Here is a 19653-nt window from a genome sequence, read left to right on the forward strand (position 1 = left end):
TTGTTAAAGTTGTGATGTAGTAAAGCAAATTAGATGTACTTCTGATTCCTCTCCCTACATTTCCACGCAGTATTACTATCTCCGAAATCAGAATTTCAAAGACAATATCATTTTTCATTTCAAAACGAATTCGCAATGAGAAGGTCAACAGTAACGTTTGTAATTTTACTCGTTTTAGGCAGCGTGGTTTGCAATATATTCGACGATACGAACAAACAGCGTGCATTATTGTGGCTTCCTAAGTGGACGGCTGGGAACCAAGATGTAGCTTTTGCCACATGCCACAAACACTGGAAGCGATTTGATGTTTTGCTGTTGCAGAACGCTTTGATAAAAGTAACTGCTTGGTCCCATCGTGAAAGATGGAACATGCACAAGTATGCTTTGAGGAACAATTTTTATCGCAAGAAAACCGTCATCGTGTTTCCGACTGTGACCGAAGGGCAACACAAGTGCCTATGGGACACATTACGTAAACGGTATCTTTTCACCTTCGTTGACAGCATAATCTTCAACAATGAAGATGACACGGCTGAAAAGTTGGAGGGCAATCTCACCTATCTTGGTAAATTTCCCGTTTGCATTGCCCCTTACATGAGTTCTGGTGGAATAATAGGTGATGCGTTGACTTCGAAGAAAGGAACTCCCCTAGTATTCTCTCGTAGATGCCTTTCTTGCGAGAAAGGCGGGCGGTTCACAAGGACTGACGCGCTTGGCGAGGTCCGCATTGCCTGCTTATTAAACCATAGTGGTTCACTGGGCAAAATTAAGTATGGCTGCGAGCAACACTTTTTTCGTACCATTTTTAAAGCTCTTAGACATGCCAATGCAACAATTATTTTGAAGCTATATGATGACGATGAATTCATGCTAGAAGAAATGCAACGCGGAGAATATGACATTATTGCGGAATATCTACCCGAACTCAACCAATGGCATTTAGATTATTCTTTTCCATATATTATATTTTATAAACAGCTCAGGTTTTATGCCTATTCGTCGCAAGGAGAACGTTGGGTCTCATCTTTCGCGCTTTTAGAACGGTCAAGTTTGGTATTGGCTTTGTTGCTCCTGTCCGCTGCGGCTGTGTGGCTAGTTCTGTCGATTGCTGGCTGCATAAAGCGCGGAACAAACTTTACTTTCCACATAAACTGGCCTGTTATTTTAGATGCCGCAACGTTCACCATCTCATCGCTGCTATCTTCATCAGCATCCACATTGTTTTGTGGTGCCACATCTTCTTCTCTTTATATCGGTAGAGTCAGCGCCTTCGTCGTCACTGTGTGGCTTCTAGGAATGATCCCAATGTCAACCTACTTCCGTGCTGTGGTGACTTCGCGTCTCCCCGTCTACGTTCCCCATGATTCGGTCGACACGTTAAATGAACTTGAGAGGCAATTAGACTTGGACCAGATTCAGCCATGCGGAACACACTATAGTGTCGCCGACATGTGGATATACAATACATCATTTCATTTCACGAGTATTGACAAAAAGCTTCGCACTGCCTTTAACAAAATACCCGAAGAACTCAGTATATTTGATACTTTTGAACAATTTTTGCAGCACTGCGCTAAAAAGCCTGGTTTTGTGTGTGTTCACTCATCTCCTAATGACGTCCGCGGGGTTATCCGAAAAAACACGGTAGAGTCCAGCGCGAGCCTTGGTGTTGCCTTCTACTCACTTCCCGTTAGTAGAAATTCTCCTCAACTGAGAGCGTATCGAAACTCAATACAAGCAATGGCCGAAACAGGCTTGCTGCTGGAAGGCAGTAACGATGAGAGAAATGTGAGGGATCAGAGGAAGAATGAACCACCTTTGTACGCCAACGAAGAAGTTACTGAAAACGAAGCAGTAAAAATTCCCGAGCTTCAGTCATTTTGGGTTTGCTTTTTGGCATTGCAATTCTCCTGTTTCGTAGTGTGCTGCAATGAAGTCGCCATAGGCCACTCGAGACAGCAAAGCAGTCGTATTTGAAATATCGCTACCAATGCTTGCGACTTTTAGTAAATGCCGAAGGGTGATTCCACGAGGGAACGAACATGCGTGAACACATGCATTGTTTTGTTTTTCCCATAATTTTAAGAGTTGTATGCGAGAAAAGCAATAGGATAAAAGTGCAATTCGTTTTCCTATAACGTCCGTACTTCGCGTGAAAAGAATTTGCACAGGTGGTTGCAGTGACGCGTGACTACAGACGGCTGCAGCGTTTTCCATATTTGTGGCACTGCGCAAGGCAAGGTTTGATAATTGTGGCTAAAATTTGTTCTTAAACAAAACCTAAACCAAAATGACAAACAGGTCAACACAACTTCGCGTCCTGCCATGAACGAAAAATTGTGAAAGAAACTGACCTTGCACCAGACGCTACATTGTCACTAACTTTGATTTCCCTATCTCCATATCTGCAATAGTGACCAACTTGCAGATGGTTGGTAATGTCGACCAGATATATGTGAATATACATGTAAAATATCGCGTGTCTAAAAAGGTATAAATGTACTCAAAAAAGGAATGCTTGCAGTGCTTTTCTCCAAAATGCATAAACCTAAATCTCAACTAAAAAGAACAGGTCTGGATTTCCTTGAAAATTGGAGAAAATGGACCCGTTATGATGGCCAACAATACTGTTTTAAAATGTGTTGCATCATTTTGTAGGTGCTGGAGTTATATTTGGCGAAAATTACGGGTTCGAGATACGCCTCCGCGCTGTGTGCTCCTTTATGACCGCTACTTTTCTGGCTTCGCGCTTTGATAAAAAAATTAGCAGTGGCTTAGCTCGGCTATGCCCGGATATACGTAGCGTGAGCTAAGGTTTAGCTGGCTATTCTTATGTTTCCTGGTGGTCTAGGGTTAGATGATTATCATGCTTACTGCTGCTAAAACGATTTACAATTCAATCCAATCCATTCAAGTCCAGTCCAGTTCAATCCAATCGAATCCAGTCCAGTCAGTCCATTCCAGTCACTGCTCCTCGCGCATCCGCAGCAGGGCTCTCCAAGAGCCATGCGAAACGGCTATCAAGCGCCTCGGGCGCAGCGTCAGACTTGGCTACTGCGTAACGGTGGCGCACAGCTAAGCACGCGCCAGTGCGTCTGCCGCGGCTGCAACGTCACTCCTCTGCAATGCGCAGACAGGCGGATATGGAGACCCAATTGTCTACACACACGTACTCCAATTGGGTTAGATTTCTAATTCAATCCAATACAATACAATGTATTCCAATCCAATGTAATCCAAACCCAATCCAATCCAATCAACCTCAATGATCCTCGCACTTGCGCAGCACAGCCCTTCAAGGTCAACGTGAACTTGCCCAACCTCAGCCAGTGTAGCTACCGCTACCAAAGTGTATGCCTTTTTCGCCCCCCCCCCGGTACTTTTTAACATTTGACTTCCTTCTTAAGCAAAATCTACGCATTTTATCTATTTTGTTATAGAGGTTTCACTGAATAAGCGCTATCATAGCTAGGCTTGTGTCGAATATGCACCAAAAGCCAGCTTTTCGGGCGTACCCTTTCTTTGAGAAAAATCAAAAGGCAGGGTAAAAAGAATTTTCTCGATTCGTCGACTGCCGTAGCTGATTCCATGCCGCCCACTTGTTCAAAAGGGGGCCATTGTTTTTATATAGAGTACTTGTTAACCGTCGCGAAAACTTAAAAACTACAGTTGATTTCGAGGTGGAAAAATAAAATTTACCAGGACACACCTGTAGCACGCAGTGCAATTTTTTCACCGGAGTTACCAAAACAGCACCAGAAAGCTCACAGAAAAAAATTGTAAACGTGACCGCTTTGGCCCGACTAAATTGAAACAGCAGGAACGCATGATAATTTGACGAATTACGCCGGTTATCTCACAAGACATGCTCATAACACTATAAACAGGGAAATGCTTATAATACTTTAGTTACAACTTTGACGCCCACACATTTCTTGTCAAGGGTACATGAAAGGTCCTCCTCGCTGCAGCGCTATGTAACCGAAAATTAAACAAGGCTGCACCATAAATACCACAAAAGAAAGTTTACATAGCTGAACAAGTTAGGTCCTTTATTTTAACAGGGACACTTTACTACGACTCACGATAAGTTCAAGCACTAGCGGTTTCCCTCAGGGCGAGCGCGTCACAGCCGCTGCTGGCATCTCGGATGTCCATACGCAGAAGCTCGCAACCTTAATGGTTATGTTATTGTCGGTATATCTCCACCCTTGGTGAAGACATGTTATTTCTTTGTTGGAGGGCGCCCAACTTTCATCGCCTGAGGAAATGCCCTATGGAGGAGACCCAGTGAGTTTTTCATTCTAGTGATTATTGCGAGATCAATTCACCCTGCCTGTTGCACCCCAAACGGCACTGGGTCAGCTACGGCAGTAGTCACACCACGAGAGCTCCTTCTTGTGTTACCGGGCTATTGGTGTTTGCACAAAGAAACGTTACGCTCACAAAGATGCGCTTGTTGGCCCGTCTTGCCCACAGGCGTAGAGGCGCCGGAGCTTATTCAGTGAAACATTGCAAATATAAAAGAATAAAAATTTGGTCTACTCTTTAAAAGGATGACAAAAGTTAAAAACTACCAGGCGGTGGCGCAGAATACAAACAGACACCACTTTTATCAGAGCGCGAAGCCACAGGAACAGGGGCAGTAGCGGAGCACACTGCACGAGCACGGGCCTTGAACGAGTCATTTTACCCGCTCATAACTTTGGCACAAAAAATGATGTAACATGTTTTTGAGCAGTACTGTAGACCCTCTTGGGAAGACTCTTTTCTCCAAGTGACAAGAAATTGGACACTCGGACTTTTTATTTTGATTTTTAAAGTTACACATTTTAAAGAAAGCACAGCAGTCAATCATTTTTTCTGTACATTTAAATAACTTCTTTTCTAGCTGAGGAATATTTTGGAGATACGTTTAAAAATACCCATTTTACTATTCCGATCACTTAAAAGTTGGTCACAATTACGGATAGGGAGATAGGAGGCGTCACATTTCGCGAGAATCTAGTGTCATGCGCGAATTAGCAATTGTTCTCGTTTCTTTTGTTCACGGCAGAACGCAAGCGTTGTCATTTTGGAGTAGTAGTTCTTTCAAACAAATCCTAGTCAGAACCACCAAACCTTTCGCAGAGCCGCACAGTTGAAAACACAGCCCTCAACGAGAACCCCGCTTCACATGCGCCGCCTTTGAATTTTTTTTCTCGTGAAGCCCGCACGCTAGAGCAAAACGGATTGCAGTTTTAAGAGATTCTCGGGGTTGCACATACGCGATCGCTGAGGTGGCTCAGTGTCTAAGGTGTTGTGCTGCTGAGGCCAAGCACGGGGGTTCGATTTCCGGCCGCGGTGGCCACATTTCTGATAGAGGCGAAAAGAGAAAACTCCCTCGTGTTCGAGATTTCGGCGCCCGTTAGAGATCCGCAGCGGCTCAAAATTATTCCGGAGCCCTCCACAACGGCCCATTTAAACGCCTCTGTTTTGTCGGCGGGTTAAACCTGACAATCAATCAATCAATCAAACAATCAATCTATAAATCAATCAATCAATCAATTATTATAAATAATAAATAATTATCAGTAAGTAGGGTCCTTGGCATCTCCCCTTCTTTACATCTGGATAACTCTGGTGTTTTTCAATGCTATGTTCCCTTTTTCTGTCTTCAAATGTTCCGAAAACAGCACAGCAAGCTTTTCTAGTAGAATATCTCGTCCTTTTTCACACGATCTCCTCTTCCTTTTTCTCTCTTTATGCTCTTGGGAGCCTTTCCTACTCCCTGTTTATTTACTAGTGGGACATTGCTAGTCGCGATCGCTGAGGTGGCTCAGTGTCTAAGGTGTTGTGCTGCTGAGGCTTAGGACGGGGGTAGTTCAAAGTTTGCAACGCCAGCCAGTCATTCTCCGGATTTACACATCAGGAGAATTTGGTTGTTGTCAACTCGGAATTACAGTCATCTCTTAGTTTCTCTTAATGACTGTAATTGAAAAGGAATTCCGAGTAATTTCATAAGAGTACGGAATTGCGTGCGTGTACACGAGCTTTTTGTATTTTCCCACATTTTGAATGTTCATGCACTGATCAATTAGTTAACTGTTTAATTAATTAATTGTTAAATAATGATTGATTAATTAATTAAATATTTGATAAATTAGTTATTACAAAATTATTAATGCTTAATTATTTGAAATCTTATGTAATATATTATTAACTGATTAATTATTTAATTATTATAATAACTGATTGATTGATTGATTGATTGATTGATTGATTGATTGATTGATTGATTGATTGATTGTCAGGTTGCGCTGACGAAACAGACGCGTTTAAACGGACCGTTGTGGAGAGCTCCGGAATAATTGTGAGCCGCTGGGGATCTCTAACGGGCGCCGAAATCTCGAACACACGGGTGTTTTCTCTTTTCGCCTCTATCAGAAATGTGGCCACCGCGGCCGGAAATCGAACCCCCGTCCTTAGCCTCAGCAGCACAACACCTTAGACACTGAGCCACCTCAGCGATCGCGACTAGCGATGTCCCACTAGTAAATAAACAGGGAGTAGGAAAGGCTCCCAAGAGCATAAAAAGAGAAAAAGGAAGTGGAGATCGTGTGAAAAAGGACGAGATATTCTACTAGAAAAGCTTGCTGTGCTGTTTTAGGAACATTTGAAGACAGAAAAAGGGAACATAGCATTGAAAAACACCAGAGTTATCCAGATGTAAAGAAGGGGAGATGCCAAGGACCCTAAGAATTAGAAACCACCAGCCTACCCTCAACAAGCTGCATACCAAAGTTATATTTAGACACAAAAGGGGCAGCCTGAACTTCCAACAAACCAGAGAGCAGGCAGTAAAAAATAAAAGAGGAATAAAAATACTGAGAATACACTAAAGCCCTTTACATGGCATTTATATAATATAAGAATTCGTTTGCCTCAGTACACATCGCAGCTGTGCTAAAAGTACTAAAGGACCAGGCATTAGAAGCGACGAACATAAACCTACTAGATAACTTGACGAGACTTACTAGACATAAACCTACTAGATAAGAGATGTACGGGGAGGATACCACTTCACAGCAAAGCTATAGATTCCCGAAGCGAAGTGGATTAAGAGAGGGAGATAACATCTCACCGAAAGTGTTCGCGGCAAGTGAATATTCAGAAAGCGTGACTGGGTAACTACCGGAATAATGGTAAATGGAGAATACTTGGGTCATTTGGGGTTTGCATACGACATAGCCTTGCTGAGTTAGACGGCAGAACACCCGCAAAAATGCTTGAGGAACTGCAAAAATAAAGCGCGGCCCGGGCTGCTTCAATGATCTACCAGAACCTCCCCTTTGCTTTCCGAGGTTTTCTTGACTGCCAACTCTTATTTTCTGTGTTATTTTCTAAGAGCCCCTCATTTCCTATTCTGATTCGCTACATATATATATATATATATATATATATATATATATATATATATATATAAGCACACTTCGAACAAGGTAGAAACCACGATTGTTGGCAACGTTTCAGCAAAAAGACCTGCCTTCGTCAGGGCAACCCCTCGCCTGGCTGGCACGCTTTATTGAGGGCTACGTCCTTCAGCCAATGTTTGTCTCCTAGGAACAGGAAATACCGAGAATCCTATTTATTTCACTAATTCAACTCAATGGAACCTGCTGGAATTAATGTGTCTAGGGGCAACTTGGAACCCTTGCGATATTTGCAGGGAATGCAGCATGAGGCATTGCCTTGCATATATCTTATCCAACATCTATGAGCCCTACTCTACTCCTTACTTGGTCACGTAATTCCTTTTGTTTTCATTCCTCAGCTTCCAGTTTAGTACGCGCCCTCATCCCTCCAACCTTTTCTGTGGAATTCCATTTTATTTCTTTTCTTTGCTCCGCTTTGTCTTGTGCCCAGTACCTCACTCCAACTTTATCTTTTCGGTTTGAGCTTCAGGACGGGCCTGTTCCAGGAATATTGCTGTTGGCGACACGTGTCATTTCAGTTGTGGAGTTATTGCTTTTTCTTTTGTGCGTGCGTTTGTGAGGTTTTCCTCCATGTTTTTTACTTATTTTTTTCCTGGACCTAATTATTCACCCTTCTCTACCTTTTCTTTTGACCTCAGGCTTGCAGATAGTTTCTGATAAAGACCCTCTCAACGCCGGTTCAGCTACCGGTGGGTATGGGAATATTTCTGTATTCCGCGGCGGGTCAACAAACAGCCTCTCATGCTTTCTCTCCAAGAATTTCCCGGAATATCCATACCCGGCTGACTTCCCTCTAACCTACTTCGCGGCTGAAACTATACAATCTTCATTCCCCCTAAATATCTCCCCGACATACTCCCAAACCACTGCGCTTCCTCAATTACACTTCCTTCTTTCCTTCTCACCTCTCACCTGGGGACCTACCCCTACATAAGGCGTGCCAACCAGGCAAGAGGTTGCGTTGACGAAGGCAAGTATGTTTGCTAAAACGTTGGCAACAATCGTGGTTTTTTCCTTGTTCGAAGTTTTCTTTTCTTGTGTTCCCTACCATCATCAAAGTATTACTGCTGCTGCCTATAAATATATATATATATATATATATATATATTTATATATATATATATATATATATATATATATATATATATTTATATATATATATATATATATATATATATATATATATATTTAACAATGTTTACTTACGTAGCGGCAACGGGAATTGCCTTCATCAGACTACAGTTACATTTTTTTGCTGTCCGTAAGTGTACTCTGATTAACGCAAGTCCCGTTGCCGCTACCTAAGTAAACCTTGTTTGTTTGTGGTCATGCTGTGTATCCGACTCTTTAATTATACTATTTCTGCGGGCTTTGTGAGTTGTATCTTTCTATATATATATATATATATATATATATATATATATATATATATATATATATATATATATATATATATATATATATATATATATATATATATATATATATATATATATATATATATATATACACATATATATACACATATATATAGTCTGAACAGATAAAAACACACAGAGGCGAAAAAGGTTAGTAGAGACAGAGACAAACGAGAAAGAAAAAGAAAGAAGAAATAAGTTTACTGACGTTTTAGGGAGAGGACTCCCTTTCTTCAGTGTACTCAGAAGAAAGGGAGTCCTCTCCCTGAAACGTCAGTAAAATTATTTCTATTTTCTACGTCTTTCTCGTTTGTCTCTGTCTCTACTAACCTTATATATAAATGTGTATATATATAAATATATATATATATATATATATATCCTCGCTATTTCTGTCGTTTCCAATTCGTCTCTGTCTGTTTCGCAATTCCTCAAACCCCCACACCAGCAGACGTTCCGGTGTCCAATCTTAGGTAAGAAAAGCCACTCAAGCCACAAGCAGCTGGTGGACATTCCTTTCTGTGGTATATAACAATACACTAATTCATTTCTTGGCCTACTCCATCACAAAAAATACTTGTATATCATCGTATTTATAGTTTAAGCAGTTTTGTTCGCGAATAGGGGCTATTGCAACGGCCCAATACAAGAGCACGGGGCAGTACGTGACTACGCGTCCACGGAACTTCTGTGCCCTTATGTAGACCACCGTGTCTTTTGTGGAGTGAGTACCCTTCTGGTTTAAACTACCAGGACTTCTGCTTTTCAGGGCCGCGCTCAAGGTGAAGCGACGGTGCACTTACACCAACGGAGTTCACAACTACTTCTAGCTCAGTGAGTAGTCTGTTTTAGTATCTCCTTTTCGTGCCCAGTCTCATCCCATAGGCGTATAACGACAGTCGCACCTACATGTTTTCTTTGGCGCTTTTTTCTAGACATTTGTACTTATGAAAAAAAAACGTCATAAAGGGTTAACACCGCACAAAGACGACGACACACAAGAAAGTGATGGCAGGACAAGCGCTTAACTACAACTGATTTTTTATTTCGCCATGAAAGACATAAACCAGAACACATCCAATAACAAGGCCCAAAATTATGACAAACACTCATCTCACGTCCTGCCTTCTAGGCTCGTTGGTCGAGATACTGCTTTTCTTTTTCTGAGAGTCAAGCAGATGGCTTGCTGACGCAGTTTCCATCAAGACGTTCAACCTCGAGTGCCTCGATTACCTTTCGCGTATGTCTGTCCTTCTCTCTAGCAATGTCTGAGCACTGCCCGAACAGCGGCACGAAGCCGCAATCTTTGAATTGCGCAGCTAGGTGGCCCGAAACTGCCACCTTTCCTACGAGGTTTTCATGGTCCTTCAGCCTACCGTTAAGGCATCTACCCGTCTGGCCGACATAGGTTTTTTTACAATCCAATGAGAGAGAATAAATAACGCCTTCATTAGATTCAACACACTGTTTCCGGTGTTTCTTCGAGCACCCACCTTATTCTCTGCCACCTCCATTCACCATTGGACACAGCTTTGAAAGCTTGTTAGGAGAAGAGAAAATTACATCGACACGTGCGCGCATGCCAATCTTCTTTAGGTTATGTGCAAGCCTCTGCATATAAGGAACCACCACAAATTTTTCTGTCCTTCGCCTTATCTCCGGGCAGTACCGGTCACACGTTTTAACTCGTTCAGTATATCACGAGCCACTGCGGTCAGCAAATGTTGTGGGTACCCAGCAGACAACAGGCGGTTGATTTGAGCCACGAAGCCTTTTTCTGCTGACTGGCAACATGACTTCATAAACAAATTTTTTCTACAAGAATTAACAATGTCCCATTTTACCAGTTTTGTGTGGTTAGAGAAACAAGGAAGTAGCAGCTTTCACGCACCGGGCTCGTACACCCAACACGCATGTTCTTGAGTAAAATTACACATCATATCCTGAAACGTGAGAACGCCGTCCAGTGGAAACTCATCCGTCAATTCCAAGGGCGTAAGGCAGTCGTTGAAAATATTTGAACATTTGCTGACCACTGTGGCTCGTGATTTATTGAAAGTGTTAAAACGTGGTCGTCAGTACTGCCCGAAGGTAAGACGAAGGAAAGAAAAATTTGTGGTGGTTTTTTACAATCACAGAATTGCGGATAACCTCAAAAAATGGTATGCGCGCAGGTGTTGATGTAATTTTCTCTGCTCCTAACATGCTTTCGAAGCTGTGTCCGAACAGGGATCGTGGTGGCAGAGAAAAAGAGGGGTGCTCGAAGAAACACCGGAAACAATTTGTTTAATATCATGAAGGCGTTATTTATTGTCTCCAATTGAATTGTTGAAAAATTATGTCGGCCAGACGCCTAGAGGCCCTAAGGATAGGTTGAGGGAACATAAAAACCTCGTACAAAACACGGTAGTTCCGGGCCACATAGGTGCGCACTGCAAAGATAGCGGCTTCGTGCCACTGTTCGGGCAGTGCTCAGTCATTGCTATCGGAAAGGGCAGACATACTGAGACGTAATCGAGGCACTCGAGATTGAACGTCTTGATGAAAACTGCGTCAGCAGGCCGTCTGTTGCGCTCTCAGAAAAAGAAAAACAGTATCTCGAGCAACGAGCCTACAAGGCGGGGCGCGAGGTAAGTGTTTACGCATATTTTTTGGGCCTTCTTATTGGATGTGTCTTGGTTTATATGTGTTTCACGGCGAAATAAAAAAAAATCAGTTGTTGATTAATTGTAGGGTTTAACGCGCCGAGGAAACGCAGGCAATGAGACGACGTACTGGTGGACTCCGGATTAATTTTGACCACCTGGGGATCTTTAACGTGTGCCGAAACGTCGTACACAGGGGCGTTTTTGCTTTTCGCCTCAATGAGAAAAGTCGCCGCCAAGCCGGAAATCGAACCCGCGACGTCGTGCTCAGCAGCGGAACGCCTTAGTCACTGAGCTGCCGCGGCGGGTAAAAAATCAGTTGTAGCTCAGCGCTTGTCCTGTCCTCACTCTCTTGTGTGTGGTCCTCTTTGTCCACTGTTAACCCTTTGTGATGCTACACCGACTAGCCCACCAAGCCATCCTCATGAAAAAGACCATTGCGACAAAAAGTATACACAAGGTGCGCTATTATAGGTTGAACAGTACGGCCGTGGAGGTGCAGCTTTACCTGAGGGAAGATTGCAAGAGAGCTTCTCATTTATTTTTACTTTTTCATAGCGGAATCATCAGACCTGTTTATCTAGAAAGCTGGTTATGATGTTCGAGTTTTTTTTTTGTTACACTATCAGTTAAATTTTAGTTTTAGGCACAAGCTTAGATTTAAGTTTAACTTTTCGTTAAGTTTAGGTGAAAAGAAAGTTTACGTATGCGTGCCGGGGAGTGCGAGGTGATGACTACACGAAAGGAACCGAAAACAGCAGTGCGGAAGTAGAGTCAGAAAAGTCACTGAGAAGGGGTTGCAGCACGAGCTGCAACATGGCGACGGCTACCGAGGGGAACAATACGCGGGAGCTCTTTGCGAAGGGTGGTAATGCTGGGACGGGAGCTGCCGGGGAAGGTTATCATTATGTTCCACAGAAGGTCAATTCAAGGCTCCAGGCGAGGCCAAGCGAACAGAATTAGCGCAGAAGGGTCTTGTCCAGGGGGGTGGGGATAGGGTGGAGGGCGTTGCTACCGAGTTTCAAGGAAACAAATCACAGATTTAAAGGTCCAGGCAGGCTTTTGCCTACACATTCTGACAAAAATACAACGTCTCAGAAACGTTTTCTTAGAGGCGGCTTAAACCTGCAAAAAGCTGGCGAAGCTTCAACTAAGTCGCGCAAGTCTTGATCCATGGCGAAGCGGCAGGATTTGTTTTGTATGTGCAATGATGTAGACATTACCACGCCTTTGTACAAGATTGAAATCATTTATTCACATGTTCCGTCATCCCTTTGCACTGCGCTAGCAGTAGTCATCGATGTCGTCCTCTTCCTTTGAAGAGAACGATAAGAGGCTTCCTTCCGAACCCTCGTGATAGAGAACATAACTTCCGCTGGCGCAGTTTCAGGCATGGGGCGAGTGAGCACTGTGAAGGCGGGAATTCGAATCGCACGGGGGTGGTAGCAGTAAGCGGATAACGGCGGTAGACTCCATTATGGCGATCACTGCTCTGCACTTCCGACACCTTTTACATTGATGGAGCGGCTTTAATTTCTTGCTTTTTACTGCGAGTTGTGCGTATACGTTCCGCCCTTCACAGTGCCAGGTGCAGCTGTTAAGCCCGGTTTCAGATCTCGTGGGGTTGGGCAATCTCACCATAAAATCCACCTGGGGTTTATGATATTTGTATTGATTTCATCTTGCACATGCCACGATGCCCTAATCGCGTTTTCCATGCCAAGATCAGTTGCGGAATTCTCATCAACTCAGAAAGGGTACAAAACCTCGAAAAATGGCAACATTATTCCCATTATTAAAAGGGAGAGACCCTTGAAGAGGTACAGACCCATCAGACCTGAAGGCCTGAAGAGGTAGAGACCCATCAGCTTATTCTCAACTGTTTATGTGCCGGTTACAAAAGTTGTAGCTTGTCGCCTAAGTGACAGCCTGGCTTCAACACAATTTAGACAGCAGGCTTCGTTTAGGAAATGGTACTGAACAATGGAGCACATTCATTTGGCCAAATAAGAGGTAGAAATATCAGCAGAATCCACTGAACCGCTCTACATTGCATTTATAGATCATGAGAAAGCGTTTGACTCTGCAGTCACAGTAGCCGGGCTAAAAGCGTCAAAGGACCACGGAATAAAATGGACCTACATACCGTTTCCTGAAGACATAAATACGGGATTAACGGGAAGTACTGCAAGTGCTTCAAAAGCAACGCAAAAAAATTATCTATCTGAAAGGGAGTCAAACCGAGAGATACCGTTTGAGCAAAACTGTTCACCGCGTGACTGGAGGGGGTATTAAAAAGCGTTGCTGAGAAAATACAGCAGTAAGGATAAACGAAGAATACCTGAGCCATTTTAGGTTTGCAGACGACATAGTGTTGATGAAAATGAATGCAGAACACACGCATTCTTGAGGAATGCTTGAGGAACTACAATCAGAATGCATGGACGTTAGGCTAAAAAAATATGAATAAGTCTAAAGCCTGAGGAGTAAGCATTCGAAGAACATCTTCATCAACTTAAGAAACAAAACACTAGAAGAAGTAATACGATAGAACTTCGTCGGACAGATGTTTAGTGCTGACCCCTGCCACGAAAGAGAAATACGGCGAAGGGTAGGTATGGGCTTGGGAGCACTCGGAAAGCATATTGAAATAATGAAAGGTGAGCTACCTCAATCACTCAAAAGAAAAATATACAACCAGTGCATACTGCTGGGGACGACATATGCAGCTAAAACGTGGCGCCTTACAACACAAACACAAAACAAACTTGATTGATTGCAGAAATGAATGCGCGGACGCAACGGACGCGATCAGCGCGACATAGTGGAAGGATCCGGATTGATCTTTGCCATCTGGGGATCTTTAAGAGGCGCCGAAATCTTGTACACACGGGCGCTTTTCTTCTTGTTCTCCCTAAGAAAAGCGACCACCTTGGCCGAGAATTGAACCCACGTCCTTAGAATGCAAAGTTAGATCGGCTAAACGGGCCATAGAACGAATAATTTTAGGAGCAACACTCAGGGAAGGAAACAGATTTCCTTGGTCAATGAATGAACTCGTGTAGGTTATATCGCAGTTCAACAAAAAGAAAAGAAATGGGCTTGGGCTGACCATGTAGTGACACGAAACGACAACCGATCGACGGTTAGGATAACAGAGTGCATACCAAGTGAAAGGTTTAAAGTAATGGCCAAAAACACTATTAGTAGAGGGGTGAAATCGGGAAATTCCATGACAGCAGTGGTCTGGAGCGGCGCAGGACAAGAGCGGTGGGACCTCAATGGGAGGGTCCTTCACCCCAAAGTTGGCCTGCCTGTTGTTGATGCTGCTGATGATGATTAAGATGATATTTCTAGCACATTTGGTGTGTGCCATGCGGGGTCAAATGGGTAAGAATATTTTTATGTTATGTTGTCCTGTAGAGTAGTTGACATCCATTTTCGAGGTCTGTGATGCATTCTAGATGTGCTTAACAAGGACAGGAAAATGTGTCGCTGGTGAGGAAGCTACTATTTACCTTCTGTAAAGGATGTAAAGGTAGTATTTTAAGAAGTATTCAAAAGCTGTTTTGGCAAAAATATGCCATACTTATCACAGGCATAAACAGCGCCATGATAAGTAGCCCAAGGGACATTGAAAGAGACGTTGGACAACACGTCGCAAGAACAAACAGAAAGAAATTTAAATAGATGATATGTAAACCCAACATGCACTCACGAAAGTGATCCAGATTGGCGGTACCTAAGCTAAAAATATCCCGGAATGAATTCTGTGTTCCAGATTTTATGGAACTCTTCTGCTTTGCACGGTGCGCCTTTAAAGAACGCTGTTATGATCGGTGTTATTTTCTCACTGTGGTGTACTTGGAGTTCTCCCTTGCCGTTTGCGTTCTGTCACGTGCTATCTTGTAATTCAAAATTCTTTCCACGCAACTACCTTTAAGAACATCGTCATAAATGTGCAATCCAAGAAAGTTCTCAGTTCGTTGTCAGAAAGCGATACATGACTTGTGCAGGCGGTTTGATAATGTCGCTGAAAGCACCAAAGCTGAACAATGGACGAAATTCACTTTTAATGGGGAATGCTAGAACCTTCTTCAATGGTGATTGGGATAGTATGTCGAAGGAACCACGTCTTTTCCTTTGTTGGTACTTTGGAAAGAAAACATACTGATATTATTAAAATTGCCAGAACTTCAAGTGGACTGTAGTGAAAAGAATTGAAGATGTAGTTTTTGTCCAGTAGACATAAAGACCGCCGCTGTAAACGCTGAAAAAGCATTTTTGTTCGTGGCGAATTTCATCTTAGGTTTTACGGGAAGATGCCGCGTGCTGTACCACCACACTATCCCGCACGTTGACAGCGGCGGAAAAAAATCGTTGCTTGAATTCAGTATGCCCAGGTGCAGTGAAGCCAAAAGCCTAGCAATAGTTGCCAATTATTTAAATGGCCTCATGGTATATCAGTTTCTTTACTTTTTTTCTTTGAGGTTTGGTGCAGAATGCTTTGTCAGGATCTTTAGTGTGACATTGGGTGCATTGGACCTCTGGGTCCTTCAGCTGCGGCGCGATGCTCAGAAAGCGGAGCGACACGCATGAAGAGGATCAGGCTTTTATGGAAACTATTAGAAGTGACGCGAGCCGATGCAGCCACATGAGCATGCGGCACGTCGTCACAAGCGTATTGAAATGATGATGATTAGCGTCGTCTGCTAGAAGGAATGACGTAGAGGAAGTCACAACATCGGGTTTGCCCTTGTTCCTGACCATTTGTTTCTTCATCTGTCTGGGCGTGCCAGTCTTCTGACTGGCACCCGCCACAGCTTTCTTGGAATCCGCGTTTAGCGTGTGTGGTGTGCACCTTTCTTTTCACGTGACTTACGTTCCAGTGTGACGCGGAACACATTTTTCTACAAACTTCATGCTGTTTGTTCACGGTTCACTAAATTGGGCAGGCTAACTGCCTAAAGTTTCTCATTTTCGGCCAGCTCCTAATCTGTCACACAAGGAGACACAAATTTTGATCCACCGCTGCCAACCTGCGGTGAATTTTCCAACAGAAAAGTCACGTGGAGAGCTCGCTGTTAACTTATTCTGCTCTTCTCTGGACAACCTAGCTCGGATCTCACACAAACTCGACAGTGTTATTTTACGTGATACAGCGGCTCACATTTCCGAAAGTAGAAATTTACAACGGCGGTTTTTTCGCAGAACGGGTCACCAAGGGCTCTCGTATTAGAAAGATAGAATAGTGTGCCCGCCACGCCGCCTTACTAGTCAACATGACGGTTCTTGAGTAGAACAATCTTGCACACGTCAGTCCCTCGAAGTTGCGGCGCGTGCTAGCTGCGTCATGGTTGAATGGATTTGCAACAAAAACACAAGTAGCGAAGAAGCAAACGCAAACACGGTGAACGAATTAGGGGGCTGCCGAAGTATCTTAAGCGCAATGATTTACGAAATGAAAGCAAAAATTAAGCAGAAAGAATGGCTATACAAAGAGTGTTACACGCACGCCCAGGCTTTTCCTTCCCAGCGCTTAGCAAGACACAAGTGCACCAATGAATGGTTGTCCCACTTACCTCTAATTCTTTCTGTCCTGAATTTTTACAGGTGTTGCGAAGCTGTACAAGCGTACACAAAGCTCAACGTGACAAAGTTCTAAGTGGACAGCAAGACGAAGGGTACTGTTGGCAAGTTCCAAAGACGCAGCACCATTAGGACAGCCGACACTTCAATACTAACCATCATCTGCTGGGCGCACCAAAAAAACCGATGCAAACGCAGTGAGCTCAGGCAGCAGTATTGAGAACTATTGGCTATAAATCCTGCTGGAGTTGGCATGTAAATATTTCTCCGAAACAGTATATTTATAATTTTTCATTTGCGTAAAAGTTTTGCTTAACGACATTTTTATTTTTGGTCACTAATGACTCATCTGTACACATGCATATTATAGATGTTTGCAAGTGAGGATATTCACCTTGACTGGTTAAATCTTGCCTACGAATATTTTTAGTTTGTATCGTATATTCTTTCTTGTTTCAAAATATTTCGACACACGTTATTCACACTGAAATACATGGTATAAAATATCCGTGATTTAAGCTTTATGGCGCGTTTATATTCCTCAGTATTAATTACAGGCGAGATTTATCAAGAATGGTAAACGGAAAGTAGGGTTACTCTTGCATTGTTCAGTGGTAGTTTGGCATGAAGAAATAAGTAGCATTCATTTTAAACCTACCTGGTAGTAAAAACTTTCTCAGAAATTTGTTTGATTTTTCAAGCGAAACTGTGAGAGTATGTTGGGCTAATCAAGCGGACGTTTTCATCGTATATAATTTTTATTGCAAAAAGAGACGCGATGAACCGTTCAGCGATAGCCTTGGTACTGTTAGGGGTTTTGGAGAGCACGCTCTGCATCGTGTTCAACGATACGCACAAACAGCTTGCATTATGGTGGCTTCCGAAGTGGACGGCTCTAAACGACGAAGTTGTCTTTGCCACATGCGACGAACACTGGGAGCCATTCGATGTCTCCCTGTTGCAGAATGCTCCGATAAAAGTCTTGACTTGGTCTTCTTGTGTCAGACACAACTGTGGGACATTGTTGTTGAATAGTGCAATAGAAAGCAAGAAAACGGCCGTCGTGTTTCCAACCGTTACAGCCGGGCAAAACAAGTGCCTCAGCGGCGTTTTATCTGAACATGCCCTTTTTCTCTATGTTGACTGGATAATCTTCAATGATGTTGATGGCACTGCTAAAAGGTTGAAGGAGTATCTTTTACACATTCGCACATTTGCCTTCTGCATTGTTCCTTCCGTACATGCCCGGCCGAACATAGCAGAAAAAAACATTTCTAAGAAAGGAAATCCAGTTGTACTCTCACGTAGATGCCTTTCTCAAAAGAGAGGTGGGCTGTCAACATGGACTGACATGCTTGAAGAGGTGACCATCGCCTGTGTATGGTTGGAATACCATTCACCGGGCGAAGGAACGGAGAACACGTGCGATGAACCGTACTTTCGTGCCATTTACCAAGCTCTTCTGCATGCCAACGCAACAGTTACTGCTAAGCAATATCGCGAAAACTATAGCGCTATAAAGGAAATGCACCTTGGGGGAGTTGATATTGCTGCGCTGAGAGAAACAGTAGACTATCCTCAAGTACAGTTAGTGTCGTTTCCGTATATTATATTTCACACATACGACAGGTTTTACACCTACTCGCCAGAAGGAAAGCGTTGGGTCTCATCCTTCACGCTTTTGGAACACTCTCAGACGGTGTTGGCTTTGTTGCTGCTCTCTGCTGTGGTTACGTGGCTGGCTGTCTCAGTTGCTGGTTGCAGAATGTCCCGTACAAAATTCACATTCCGTGTAAACTGGTACGTAATTTTAGATGCAGCAACATTCACCATCTCATCCCTGTTATCTACATCAGCATTAACACGGTTTCAAGGGGTCACATGTCATTCTCGTTGTCCAAGTAGAACTACACTCATTGTCGTGACTGTATGGCTTATGGGAATGATACCATTGTTAATCTACTTCCGTGCTGTGCTCACTTCACGCATATCTGTCTACGTGGCTCCGGATCCCGTCGACACGTTAGATGAACTTTTGAGACTCCTAGAGTTGAAAGCGATTGTGTCGTGTACAGTGCAAGAGCCTCAATTCATTCGGCTGTCGTATAAGTGGGAATCGTCTCATGGCGGTATACATTCAAAAGTTCGGGACGCCTTTAACAACCGAAGCAACCCTACAATGCGGTTTCATTCTTTCGAAGACTGCTTGCAATACTGCGCAACAAAACCCGGTTTTGTGTGCCTCCACAAAACTTTACATGACGCTCGTGGATTTATCCGTAAGAACACCATAGAATCGCGCGACCACCTTGGCCTTAGCCTGGTTTCATATCCCGTTAGGACAAATTCCCCTGAAATGAGAGCCTATCGGAATTTAATGCAAAGAATAGCGGAAACAGGCTTGTTCCTCAAAGTCAATAACGCCCAAAGAAAGTTGGGCGACCCAACCGCGAATGAACGACGTTTGTATGCTAGTGAGGAAATCACTGGGAAGGAAACACTGAAACTTTCTGAGCTGCGTTCATT

At 43.4% G+C, this 19653-nt stretch overlaps 1 long non-coding RNA gene across 1 annotated transcript in view; it reads left to right on the forward strand.

Annotated features, from left to right (window-relative positions):
* The window catches only part of LOC144138850 (uncharacterized), a 30355-nt gene extending 12966 nt beyond the window's left edge, over positions 1-17389 (forward strand). The window contains exons 3-4 of the long non-coding RNA XR_013315985.1: positions 9663-9727; positions 17152-17389. This is a non-coding gene — a long non-coding RNA (uncharacterized LOC144138850). The remainder of the gene's footprint in view (positions 1-9662; positions 9728-17151) is intronic.
* The last annotated feature ends 2264 nt before the right edge of the window (positions 17390-19653 follow it).

The sequence above is a fragment of the Haemaphysalis longicornis genome, unplaced genomic scaffold (assembly GCF_048455015.1).
Source record: "Haemaphysalis longicornis isolate Haplotype H1 unplaced genomic scaffold, Haemaphysalis longicornis Haplotype H1 scaffold_5, whole genome shotgun sequence".
Lineage (NCBI taxonomy): Eukaryota > Metazoa > Arthropoda > Arachnida > Ixodida > Ixodidae > Haemaphysalis > Haemaphysalis longicornis.